Genomic DNA, 12,814 nt, shown 5'->3' with positions numbered 1-12,814 from the left:
TGCTTGAGACTTAGCAACACAGCTTTTAATTTGTGTCAAACTGATAAAGATAAACTAGTATCTAATTGTGGTTTTTTCTTTTCTATTTATTTGACTGCTCCAAGTCTTTGTTGTGGCATGTGGAATCTAGTTCTCTGACCAGGAGTTGAACCCAGGCACCCTGCATTGGAAAGACAGAGTCTTAGCCACTAGACCACCAGGGAAGTCCCTAACTCTGCTTTTGATGTGCATTTTTCTGACTACTATGGGTCAGAAATTCTTTCAGATTTTTTGGTCTTTATATTTCCTTCTCCAGGAAGCAGATTATTTGTCTATTGTTGACACGGAGGGCTTTGTTTCCTTTAAATATATGTTAGAGTTTCTTTTTTTAAAGATATATATATATATATATTTTTATTCATTCATTCATTTATGTATGCTGTGCCCAGTCTTAGTTGCATGTGGAGTCTAGTTCCCTGACCTGGGATTGAACCCAGGCCCCTTGCATTCAGGTATCTGAGTCTTAACCACTGGACCGCCAGGGAAGTCCTGCGTTATAGATTCAAATCCTGCATCACTTATATGCATAGCACAGTTCTTCTACAGATTTGAAGCTTATCTCTTCATTTTCATTTTGGTGTGTGTGTTTACACTGAAAAATGCTTTTTATGGAGAATTTTGGACGTACAAAAACGTAAACAAATACAGCCCAGTGTACCCATCATCAAGACTCACCAAATTTCCCACCCTTGGCTCATCCTGCCTCGACATACATCTATTTCCTTTACCTCCTGTGTTATTTTGAAACAAATCATGGACAGCATATATATTCATACGCATATCTGTGTATTTAAAAGGATGCGCATCCTGCCCGGATGCCTTCCCCACCTCCTTTGTGCTCTAACACCCTATTCCAGGCTGCTGCGCCTGTGCTGCTTCCCTGCCTGTGCTCTCTGGCCTCTGATACATCTCCTGTGCAGATGCCTCCATGCCACGTGGACTCTGATGCCTCCTTTGAGCCACCCTTGTTCTCCCTTCACCCTCTAACGTGGCAAAATAACTGACTTGTCATCACCTAACCTTTTAGTACTGAGTGTTTCAGAAAAGGAAGGGACAGAGGGGATGGGAGGAAGTGGAAAGAAGGAGAAAAAGAAGAACATGAACACATATGGCACCTTTTGATGAATTAGGTATTTCTGATATTAATATAGCCAAATTTATCAAACTTTCCCTTTGCAGTTTTCACTTTTTGTATCTTGCTTAGTGAATTATGTCCTATTGCCAACATCCGCTGGATCATGGAAAAAGCAAGAGAGATCCAGAAAAAATCTATTTCTGTTATATTGATTACGCCAAAGCCTTTGACTGTGTGGATCACAATAAACTGTAGAAAATTCTGAAAGAGATGGGAATACCAGACCACCTGATCTGCCTCTTGAGAAACCTATATGCAGGTCAGGAAGCAACAGTTAGAACTGGACATGGAACAACAGACTGGTTCCAAATAAGAAAAGGAGTACGTCAAGGCTGTATATTGTCACCCTGCTTATTTAACTTCTATGCAGAGTACATCATGAGAAACGCTGGACTGGAAGAAGCACAAGCTGAAATCAAGATTGCCGGGAGAAATATCAATAACCTCAGATATGCAGATGACACCACCCTTATGGCAGAAAGTGAAGAGGAACTCAAAAGCCTCTTGATGAAAGTGAAAGAGGAGAGTGAAAAAGTTGGCTTAAAGCTCAACATTCAGAAAACGAAGATCATGGCATGCGGTCCCACCACTTCATGGGAAATAGATGGGGAAACAGTGGAAACAGTGTCAGACTTTATTTTTTTGGGCTCCAAAATCGCTGCAGATCGTGACATCAGCCATGAAATTAAAAGACGCTTACTCCTTGGAAGGAAAGTTATGACCAACCTAGATAGCATATTCAAAAGCAGAGACATTACTTTGCCAACAAAGGTCCGTCTAGTCAAGGCTATGGTTTTTCCTGTGGTCATGTATGGATGTGAGAGTTGGACTGTGAAGAAGGCTGAGCGCCAAAGAATTGATGCTTTTGAACTGTGGTGTTGGAGAAGACTCTTGAGAGTCCCTTGGACTGCAAGGAGATCCAACCAGTCCATTCTGAAGGAGATCAGCCCTGGGATTTCTTTGAAAGGAATGATGCTGAAGCTGAAACTCCAGTACTTTGGCCAGTACTCTTTTGCAAAGAGTTGACTCATTGGAAAAGACTCTGATGCTGGGAGGGATTGGGGGAAAGAGGAGAAGGGGACGACAGAGGATGAGATGGCTGGATGGCATCACTGACTCGATGGATGTGAGTCTGAGTGAACTCCGGGAGTTGGTGATGGACAAGGAGGCCTGGCGTGCTGCGATTCATGGGGTCGCAAAGAGTCGATCTGATCTGAAACTTCCCTCTTAGAACCACTTTCGCTGAATCCCATAGGTTTTGGGTTACCGTGTTTTCATAGTCATTTGTTTCCAGGAATTTTTTTATTTCCGTTTTGATTTCTTCAGTAATTTGCGTGTGTTTTAGAAACATACTGTTTAATCTCCATGTGTTTGTGTTTTTTATAGTCTTTTTCCTGTAATTGATATCATCTTATAGCACTGTGGTCAGAAAAGATGCATGATATGATTTCAATTTTCTTACATTTACTGAGGCTTGATTTGTGACCCAAATCCTGGAAAATGTTCCATGTATACTTGAGAAGAAAGTGTATTGTTATGCATTTGGTTAGAATATCCTGAAAATATCAATTAGATATACCTGGTCTAGTGTGTCATTTAAGGCTTGTGTTACTTATTAATTTTCTGTTTTGATGATCTGTCCATTGGTATAAGTGGGGTGTTAAAGTCCCCTACTATTATTACGTTGCCATCAATTTCCCCTTTTATGTCTGTTAGTGTTTGCCTTATGTATTGAGGTGCCTCTATGTTGGGTACATAAAATATTCACAATTGTTATGTCTTCCTCTTGGATTGATCCCTTGATCATTATGTAATATCCTTCCTTGTCTCTTGTAATATTTTTTGTTTTAACATCTATTCTGTCTGATATGCAAATTCTCAGTCTGGCTTTCTTTTGATTTCCACTTGCATGGAATATACTTTTCCATCCTCTCACTTTGTGAGAGGATATGCGTGTCTAGGTCTGAAGTGGGTCTCTTGTAGACAGCATATATATGGGTCTTGTGTTTGTATCTATTCAGCCAATCTGTGTCTTTTGGTTGGAGCATTTAATCCATTGACTTTAAGTAATTACTGATATTATTGACATTTTCTTAATTGTTTTGGGTTTGTTTTTGTAGGTCTTTTCCTTCTCTTATATTTCCCGCCTATAGATGTCCCTTTAACATTTGTTGTAAATCTGGTTTGGTGGCGCTAAATTCTCTTAGTTTTGCTTGTCTGTAAAGCTTTTGATTTCTCCATCAATTTTGAATGAGATCCTTGAGGGTAAAGTAATCTTGGTTGTAAAATGACATCCTTCAGATACTTGGTGGCTTTTCAGATATATCCTCCCCTTAACAGCCTAGGGATTTTCAGGACTGTGGTCCATTTGCTAGGTTCTCAAGCAATTCTCTGGTAGTTTTATCCAAATACACAAATCCTTAGTCAAAGTGCTCACTATATCTCTTAAGTGTTTGCTCAGTTGTGTCCGACTCTTTGTGACTCCATGGACTGTGGCCCACCAGGATCCTCTGTCTGTGGGATTTTCCAAGCAAGAATACTGAAGTGTCTTGCCATTGCCTTCTCCAAAGCATCTTCCCAACCCAGGGATCGAACCCAAATCTCTTGCACCTCCTGCATTGGCAGGCAGATTCCTTACTACTGTGCCATGGCTCAGCAGGTGAAGAATCCACCTGCAAAGCAGGAGACGTGGGATTGATCCCTGGGTCAGGAAGACTCCTGGAAAAGGAAATGGCAACCCACTCCAGTATTCTTGCCTGGAAAATCTTATAGACTGAGGAGCCTGGCGGGCCACAGTCCATAGGGCCGCAAAGAGCTGGACACGATTTAGTGACTGATCACCCACACACAAGCACCACCTGGGAAGCTCATTATATACTGATGACCAAAAGGTGGCTGCTCAGAATCTATCTTCACAAACTGCAGTGAATTTTTAATGTTAATTTAAAAACTGAAGCAGTGTACTGTTTTGGTAGGACTACATTTCTCCTTAGCATTGCATCCTATTAGGTATTGTTGTGTTGTGGTGCATGTGCTGGGTATATGTGTCATTTCCAATACTGCATTAGTGAAAATGTATACATTGATTTATACTGAAATGCTGTATCTTGGACATCCCAAGTTATGTAAGACATATTATGAAAATGAGTTTCAACTGTGCCTTTATATATTTTTCAATGTGGCTACTAAATTTTTTTAATTACATAAGTGTCTCACTTTATGTGTTTTATGAGAGCATACTGACATACATTTTAAGAATTCAGTCCAGAATGTTTGAGATTTTCTAAGCAATAGAAGCACTTCCTTACTTAAAAAAATAAGTGTAGTGATCATTGTAATGATCATTATGTCCACAATCATTTCCCCCAGAATGGTTGATAACCTCAGTAGAAGCTTCCACAGGAAGTAAATACAAACCAAACACTATAATGAAAATTTCTTCTTTTTAATATTACAGTTGAGAGAGAAGACTCATTTTGGATTCAGGGCCAAAATTTATTCTACATGTTCTGTACCAACAATCTGTGGAACCTTTTCCACTCATTCTCAGCACTGGTAAAGCAGCCCCCCTTTCATTAACTGTCGGCAATTTGGAGATTACCACCTGTCCTTTGGGGGCTTCCCTGGTGGCCCAGTGGCTAAGAATCCACCTGCAATGCAGGAGATACACAGGAGATGCAGGTTTTGATCACTGGGTGGGAAGATCCCCTGGAGAAGGTAAAGGCTACCCACTCCACTATTCTTGCCTGGAGAATCCCACGGACAGAGGAGCCTGGCAGGACACAGTCCATTGAGTCACAAAGAGTTGGACATGCACTCACACATCTATCCTTTGAGAAGGCCATTTTAATCTACCATCTTTGACTTCTATGAGTTGCAGCTGTTGCTGCTCATTTTTTTCTTCACTTGTCACAGTAGAAAAGAGTAACTGGAAACAAATCAGCCTGTCTCTGTGGCCCCCTTCAATCCAAATTATTAGCTCTTAGTGCATTGGCCGGATCTGACTACTGATCATTTCTTGAGCTTGTATGAGATCTTTGTTGTAGTCCAATCCACTGACTTCTGACTTGAATATTTTTCCTTTTTTTTTTTTTTTTAACCAGTCAGCATCATAGAGGATTCTGAAAGAAATACTGGAACACCAAAGAAGAACTTCTTGGACTTCCAGCATCCCACCCAAGTAACATTCCAAGACACCCTGATGACTTCTGCCAGACAGCTCACCCGCATTTCAAAGTCCAAACTAACCTTCCCTCCTTCCCTTGCCCTGCCAACTCCCATGGAACCCCCAGAGTTGGTGAGGGGAGTGATCCCATCTCCTAAAAAGGCCCTAAAGTGTTCAAGGGAGAGGGAAGCCCAGGACTGGAGCTTTTCTGAGACCAGGGCAACAAAGCAGTCCAGGAGAACACGCTGCCCGGTGCCCCTCCAGCCTACTCCCTTCCTCCCTGGGGTCCCCTTCTCCAGGGCACCCTCTGGATGTACAGTGGGGCATGAAAGCCATTAAGCTATGACATGGCCCTCCACGATTGCTACCAGTCTTGCCTTCACTGTTTAGGCTTTTTGTCTGGAGCCATGACATTTCCTACTTTAACTAAACTTGATCACTTCCATTCCTCGGTAAAGACTGGCCCTTATACACATGTTACCAAAAGGTGTGTGTGGGAGGGTCTGGCTGCTTGCCGCCCCAAAGCCAATAAACAGGCCAGGTTGGTGGAAAGGAAAGTTTGCTTTATTTCAGATATTGGCAACTGGGGGGAAAGGATGGCAGACATCTGTCCAAAGGCTGATTCACCACCCCTGACAAGCAGGGGTGAGAGCTTTTATAGAAAGATGGGGGAGGCGGGAGGGCGTCACATGCAGAAACAGCACAATCATCTCTAACAGTCGTCTTCAAATTGGTCACCAGTGGTCTGACCAGCATCTCTTGATTGTTTTAGGGACAGTTAATCTTCAGTTCCAGAGTCCACTTGTTCCCATTTCTTTGCAGTCAATTCTCAGAATTGTGGCAGCTCAAGTCCTGGGTACAGTCTGGTCATCATATAGCTAACTTCTCCACCTGGGGTTTTGGTATCTATAAGACAGCTCACATGATGTGGCTCAGAATATTATCTACAGCCCTTGAGAAAGAACTAAAGGTCCTTGACTATGCTTAATGACTGCATTATTATTATTTAGTCTCCTTTGTTTCCACATTTCTCACTTCTCTAATTTTCCTTTGTTTCCACATTTCTCACTTCTTTAATTAAACTTCAGTTCAGTTCAGTCGCTCAGTCCTGTCCGACTCCTTGCGACCCCATGAATCGCAGCACGCCAGGCCTCCCTGTCCATCACCAACTCCTGGAGTTCACTCAGACTCATGTCCATTGAGTTGGTGATGCCATCCAGCCATCTCATCCTCTGTCCTCCCCTTCTCTTCTTGCCCCCAATCCCTCCCAGCATCAGAGTCTTTTCCAGTGAGTCAACTCTTCGCATGAGGTGGCCAAAATACTGGAGTTTCAGCTTTAGCATCATTCCTTCCAAAGAAATCCAAGGGCTGATCTCCTTCAGAATGGACTGGTTGGATCTCCTTGCAGTAATTAAACTTATTCTTTGATTAAAGTTGTCCACAGACAACAGGCAGGCAGAAGACATGGGGGGTAAGGATCATTAGGGTCCTGCTGTTTCACACACAATTAACCTGTCTTCTGAAATGTGCACTATTCCCGTAGAGGAGGAAGATCATCTTGCCCTGTCCCACCTACTACAATCCTTTGTAAATTTGTTCCTGGACCAAAGAAACTGAGGCCTAGAACACTCTAGACCTGGGATTCTCAACTATGGCTGCTCACTGGTATTACCTGGGGAGATTTTAAATCCTGGTGACCCAGGTACTATGCCAACCAACTCAATCAGAAGCCCTGGAGGTGGACCCAGGCCCCATCATTTTTAGTGCTCCACAGGTGATTCTAGTGGGTGGCCAGGGTGAGGATCATGGCTCTAGTTTGGGAATCTAGAATGTGTTCTAAATCATTCTCCTTAGACAGTTTACTTTCTTAATGCAATACTTAATTCTAAGCCCTACATTTTTCTTGTGTTCAACTCTTGCCATCAACTTTCCTTTGCACTAGAAAGCCACCTCCATGTCAACTCCCAGATAGAGACTACACAGGAGGAGACACACCCTGAAACCTATAAGGTTGGAACACAGCCCCAGTTCTCTGTGCCACATTCTCAGAGCCCTGAAAACACACATTTTTTTCTTTGTTGTTGTGGAGGGTTTGCTTTTGTTTTGCTTTTTAATCTAGACCAATACAAATGTTATATGGAGGACAGTCTAGCTAATAGCATTTAGTTTAAAAAGTCAGTGAGTTCCTGATTTCCCTGATGGTCCAGTGGTTAAGAATCTGCCTTGCAATTCAGGAGACATGAGTTCAATCCTTGATCAGGAAACTAATATCCCACATGCCACGGGGCAGCCAAGCCTGAACACCACAAATAGTGAGAAGCCCACATATTGCAACTAAAACCCAATGCAGCCCAAAATAGATAAATACTAGAAATTTTGTCTTTAAAAAAAGTCAGTGAGTTCAAGGTCTGAGGCCAAGTCCCTCTTGTGTAGTTGTGGAAATGGCCTGTATTTCTCTACAAGGCCTATCTGTGAGGTCCTCCAGATCCTCAGAGAGATCCAGTAGACTTTTAGGTTAGAATTGTTGACATAATGAGGTAATGTGACACTCTCTGAGGTAAGATAAAAGTGGTCTCCAATCCAAAAAGAAAGCAAAAAGTTTACTTTAAAAGTTCTAATATTTTGTCTTTCATCACTCTAATGTGTCATCCAAATGCATGTTTGTAATAGATTTATTGAGATATATTTCACCCATCACATCAGTTCAGTTCAGTCGCTCAGTCATGCCCGACTCTTTGAGACCCCATGGACTGCAGCACGCCAGGCTTCCCTGTCCATCATCAACTCCCGGAGCTTGCTCAAACTCATGTCCGTCGGGTTAGCGATGCCATCCAACCATCTCATACTCTATCGTTCCCTTCTCCTCCTGCCTTCAATCTTTCCCAGCACCAGGGTCTTTTCAAATGAGTCAGTCCTTCGCATCAAGTGGCCAAAGTAGTTCACCCATTTAATGGATATAATTCAATGGCTTTTAAGTATATCCACAGAGTTACGATATATTCACTACAATCAGATTTACAACATTTTCATCATCCCCAAAAGAAACTATATCCGTCAGCAATCACCCTCCATTCCCTCTCCCCACTGTTGCTGGCCACGACTTTCTGTCTCTATAGATTTACCTATTCCGGACATTTCATATAGAGTCACATAATTTAAAAAAAAGATAAAGGTGACCTCATTCACTGTTTTGAAGCCTTTCAATGGTAATGAAAGCTACTATTTATTGGGTACTCCTTATGTATCAAATACCATGTACTATACCAGATACTGATGTTATCTCGTTTATTCTCAGCAGCCAGGTATTAAAAGTTCTACTTTAGAAATGTGCAAACCAAGGCTCCAAGAGATTCAGCCACTTGCCTGTGGTTGCAGTGAATTAATGGTGGAGATGGGACTCAGACCTCATCTAGCTGAGGCCAGAGTTCGTCCTATGACCCCGGCTGACCCATTCCCAGGAATTTCTCCTCTTCGAGGTGAGTCTCCTGGGCCCTTCTGTTTCTGCCTCCCCCACTTCCCTCTTTGGTTTCATTTCTGTGAAAACTAAGAGGAATTAAATGTGCTAATGAGTTTTCTGCAGCACAAAAGTGAGAGGAGGATGTGAAAATGTGCTTAGCAGAGTCTGGTCTCCTCATGCTGAGATGAGATTCTAGAACAGTGCACAGAAAGGGTAGTTCTGGTTGGGCAAAAATTTATGTCGAGGAGGCCTTCTGGTTTTGCCAGCTGTCAGGGTGAAATGAAAATATTCCCTGGGGCAAGGACACCTCTCCCAAACTTCCTTCTCACTCCAATTTCCCGAGTAGAACAGACCCTCATCCTGGGTTGTAGCCCTCAGGGCAGTCTGAGGTCTAAAGCCCTCAGGGCAGTCTGAGGTCTAAAGCCCCGCAGTGAGGACACAGGGTGCGTCGTAGCTGTGAGGGGGGAAAATTCGCCTCAGGAGGCGGGTCAGCTCCTATAGCACTTTGGCCTTCCGTCTTCTTAAATTCAGAATTTTCACAGAATGTCTACCGACCCCAAGCCCGGCAGGAACTGAGCATCTCTGAGTCTCTTCAGGCTTGCTACTGTCCTGGCAGAGGCTTCCCAGGAAATACCTGCTGTTGGGCCTGCGAACTGGGCTCTGCTCCAGCTAGTTCCCAGAGGGGAGAAAACTGCCATGTCAGGGGTACCTCCTCTACAAGGCTCTGGGCTGATTAGGAAAAGGGAGCTGGGCCTCCCAGAACAGGTGCTGCTCTTCAGAGGAGTTCTTTAAAAGGAAATTGTACAAATGAGCTTAAATGAAGCAGAATTAAGGCTGGCAGGGAGCATGGCAGGCTGCTGGCAGACAGGTGGAAAGAGCCAGTGAACAAAGATGGAGCCCAGGTATGGGGGAAGGGTGGCGCTAGGTCTTCAGGGCAGGATAGGTGAACAAGACACCAGCCTGCAGGGCAGAGGAGGCCCCAAAACAGTGGCTGAACTTGGGGGCTGGAACCCACACCAGGGGACTTCAATTCCATAAAAACTACAAGGCAGCAGGCACCGTCCTGGGCACTGAGGCTATAATAGTGACACCTCAGCTCTGAGCCCAGGAGGACGATGTTCTAGAGGGATGGGGGCAGGGGAGAGACAATAAACAGGACTTCCCCGTATTCGTCCAGACGCATGCCTGTGAACTCTAGAATAGGAGTCAGGGAGGCCTCTGTGATGCAGGGACACTGGGGATAGTTATCAAGGACAAACTTCTTCCTTCCTCGGTGAGCAAATACTCAGTGCTGAACTATCAGACAACCAAATAGTGACCTTTCTATTAAATAAAATGATACCTCTCTCTTTCCAATATCACAGCTTGGGGAGTCCACACCAAACCTGATTTGTGGGTGAGGGGCCATGGCTCGGGCAGATGCAGTAGCAGAGGCAGTTCTCAGTGCTGTCAGGATTCTGTCACTTATTGAGCAACTACTACATCACTCATTTGTAACCTCTTTAATTTTTTTCCCTTTGGGAATATTTTATGTTTATAGGAAAATTATAAAGATATTATAGAAAGTTTCTACAGACCCCTTGCCCACCTCCCTCCAAGGTCAATATCTTACATAACCATGGTGCATTTATCAAAATTGACAGTAGTAGTACAACACCTGTAGCTCAGTGCTATAGGCTGAATGTTTGTGTCCCCCTCCTCCAAAATTCGTATATTGAAATCATAACCCCCAATGTGATGGCATTAGGAGATGGCGGCCTTTGGGAGGTGATTAGGTCATGAGAGTGGAACCCTGAATAATGGGATTAGTGCCCATATAAAAGAGGGCCCAGAGAGCTCCCTTGTCCCTCTGACACGTGAGGGCACAGCCAGAAGATAACAACCTATGAACCAGGAAGAGGACCCTCACCAGACAACAAATCTGCTGGCACCTTGATCTTTCTAGCCTCTAGAACTGTGAGAAACAAATGTTTGTTGGTTAAGCTTTACTATGTACTAAAGCTTTTGACTGCAAGGATCACAGCAAACTGTGAAAAATTCTTAAAGAGATGGTAATGCCAGACCACCTCACCTTTCTCCTGAGAAACCTGTTTGCAGGTCAAGAAGCAAAAGTTAGAACTGGACATGGAACAATGGACTGGTTCAAAATTGGGAAAAGAGTACATCAAGACTGTATATTGTCACCCTGCTTATTTAACTTATATGCAGAGTACATCATGTTAAATGCCAGGCTGGATGAATCCCAAGCTAGAATCAAGCTTGCCAAGAGAAATATCAACAACCTCAGATATGCAGATGATACCACCCTAATGGCAGAAAGTAAAGAGGAACTAAAGAGCCACTTGATGAAAGTGAAAGAGGAGAGTGAAAAACCTGGCTTAAAACTCATCATTCAGAAAATGAAGATCCCATCATTTCATCGCAAATAGATGAGGAAACAGTGACAGACTTTTATTTTCTTGGGCTCCAAAATCAGTGCAAATGGTGACTGCCACCATGAAATTAAAAGATGCTTGCTCCTTGGAAGAAAAGCCATGAGAAACCTAGACAGCGTATTAAAACTCAAAGACATCACTTTGCCAACAAAGGTCCGTCTAATCAAAGCTATGGTTTTTCCAGTAGTGATGTACGGATGTGAGAGATGGACCATAAAGAAGACTGAGTGCTGAAGAATTGATGCTTTTGAACTGTGGTGCTGGAGAAGATTCTTGAGAGTCCCTTGGACAGCAAGGAGATCAAACCAGTCAATCCTAAAGGACATCAACCCTGTATATTCACTGGAAGGACTGATGCTAAAGCTGAAGCTCCAATACTTTGGAAACCTGATGGGAAGAGCCGACTGCTTGGAAAAGACCCTGATGCTGGGGAAAATTGAGGGCAGGAGGAGAAGAGGGTGAGAGAGCATGAAATGGTTGGATGGCATCACTGACTCAATGAACATGAGTTTGAGCAAACTCCGGGAGACAGTAAAGGACAGGGAAGCCCAGGGTGCTGCAGTCCATGGGGTCACAAGAAGTCGGACAGAACTTAGCGAATGAACAACAAAAAATTTATGATCTTTTTGTTATTGCAGCCCAAATAGACTAAGATATTAAATTATAGAAAGAAATTTGGATTTCAAGTTTCTTATCTTTTAACGTTTTATTTAATCATTCAACAACTCTGGCCAAACTGAAGTTCAGAGACACTGTGACTCAAATAAGATGATACACAGCAGGTAAGTGGGGGGAGTTCAGGTTGCAGTCCAGGTCTGTCTGACTCTGAAATGTGTGCTCTTTCTAGATAACGCTGCCTCTTTGAAGGAGGAGAAGTCAGTGTGTCAGTCTAGATCCTTGGACAAGTGGATACTAAGAGATGATTAACTGCACAATTATCTTATTGGGGGAAACCCCTGAAATAGGGAGGGAGCCAGAAGAGGTAGGGAGAGTTGTCATATTTCCACGAAAGTCTGACCACAAGTGAGATGGAGAGAGATGTTTGGGTGCCAAAAAAGGAGTCCTTTCTGGGTGGAGGACTAGAGCAACCCACAGGAGGGGTGCTCTCAGTAAAGCATATGATGGATTTTAAGTGTGGCAGCTGGGGCCCTCAGCCAGTTAAGGACTCTGATAGTAGGAGTTTGAGCAAAGTGCAATTCCATGGCTGCCAGAGTCAAAAATGCAGAGAAACTTTGTATTTCCTTTTAGGTCTGCTCAGGAAGAGAGATTGCTGATGAGTAGGGTGAGGTCCAATGAGGTGGACAAGGCACCTTGCCTTACTAGATCCACCAGTTCCCTGGCAGAGCTGGTAGCTCAGGAATCCTAAAGTGACAGTTAATTTTATGGATTGATCTGATCTAGGCCATAGGGAGCTCAGACATTCTGGTCAAACATCATTCTGGTTGTGTTTGTGAGAGTGTTTTTAGATGAGATTAATATTTATATTGGTAGACTGATCAAGTGGGAGAAGGAAATGGCAACCTACTCCTGTATTCTTGCCTGGAGAATCCCATGGACAGGAGAGCCTGGTGGGCTGCTGTCCA

At 43.4% G+C, this 12,814-nt stretch overlaps 1 long non-coding RNA gene across 5 annotated transcripts in view; it reads left to right on the top strand.

Annotated features, from left to right (window-relative positions):
* The window catches only part of LOC147369105 (uncharacterized), a 70,127-nt gene extending 58,222 nt beyond the window's left edge, over nt 1-11,905 (top strand). For 3 of the 5 annotated variants that reach the window (XR_015167263.1, XR_015167260.1, XR_015167262.1), the window contains one exon: nt 5,278-5,898. This is a non-coding gene — a long non-coding RNA (uncharacterized LOC147369105). Of the gene's footprint in view, nt 1-5,277; nt 5,899-8,634; nt 8,816-11,415 lie in introns of those variants that run through there. The other 2 variants (XR_015167264.1, XR_015167261.1) reach the window with 2 other exon arrangements.
* The last annotated feature ends 909 nt before the right edge of the window (nt 11,906-12,814 follow it).

The sequence above is a fragment of the Bos grunniens genome, chromosome 7, assembly GCF_055505025.1.
Source record: "Bos grunniens cultivar Pamir isolate PY7600 chromosome 7, Bosgru_T2T1.0, whole genome shotgun sequence".
Taxonomy (NCBI): domain Eukaryota; kingdom Metazoa; phylum Chordata; class Mammalia; order Artiodactyla; family Bovidae; genus Bos; species Bos grunniens.
Note: the sequence above shows the minus strand (reverse complement) of the source record. Positions and strands in the feature narration are given on the sequence as shown.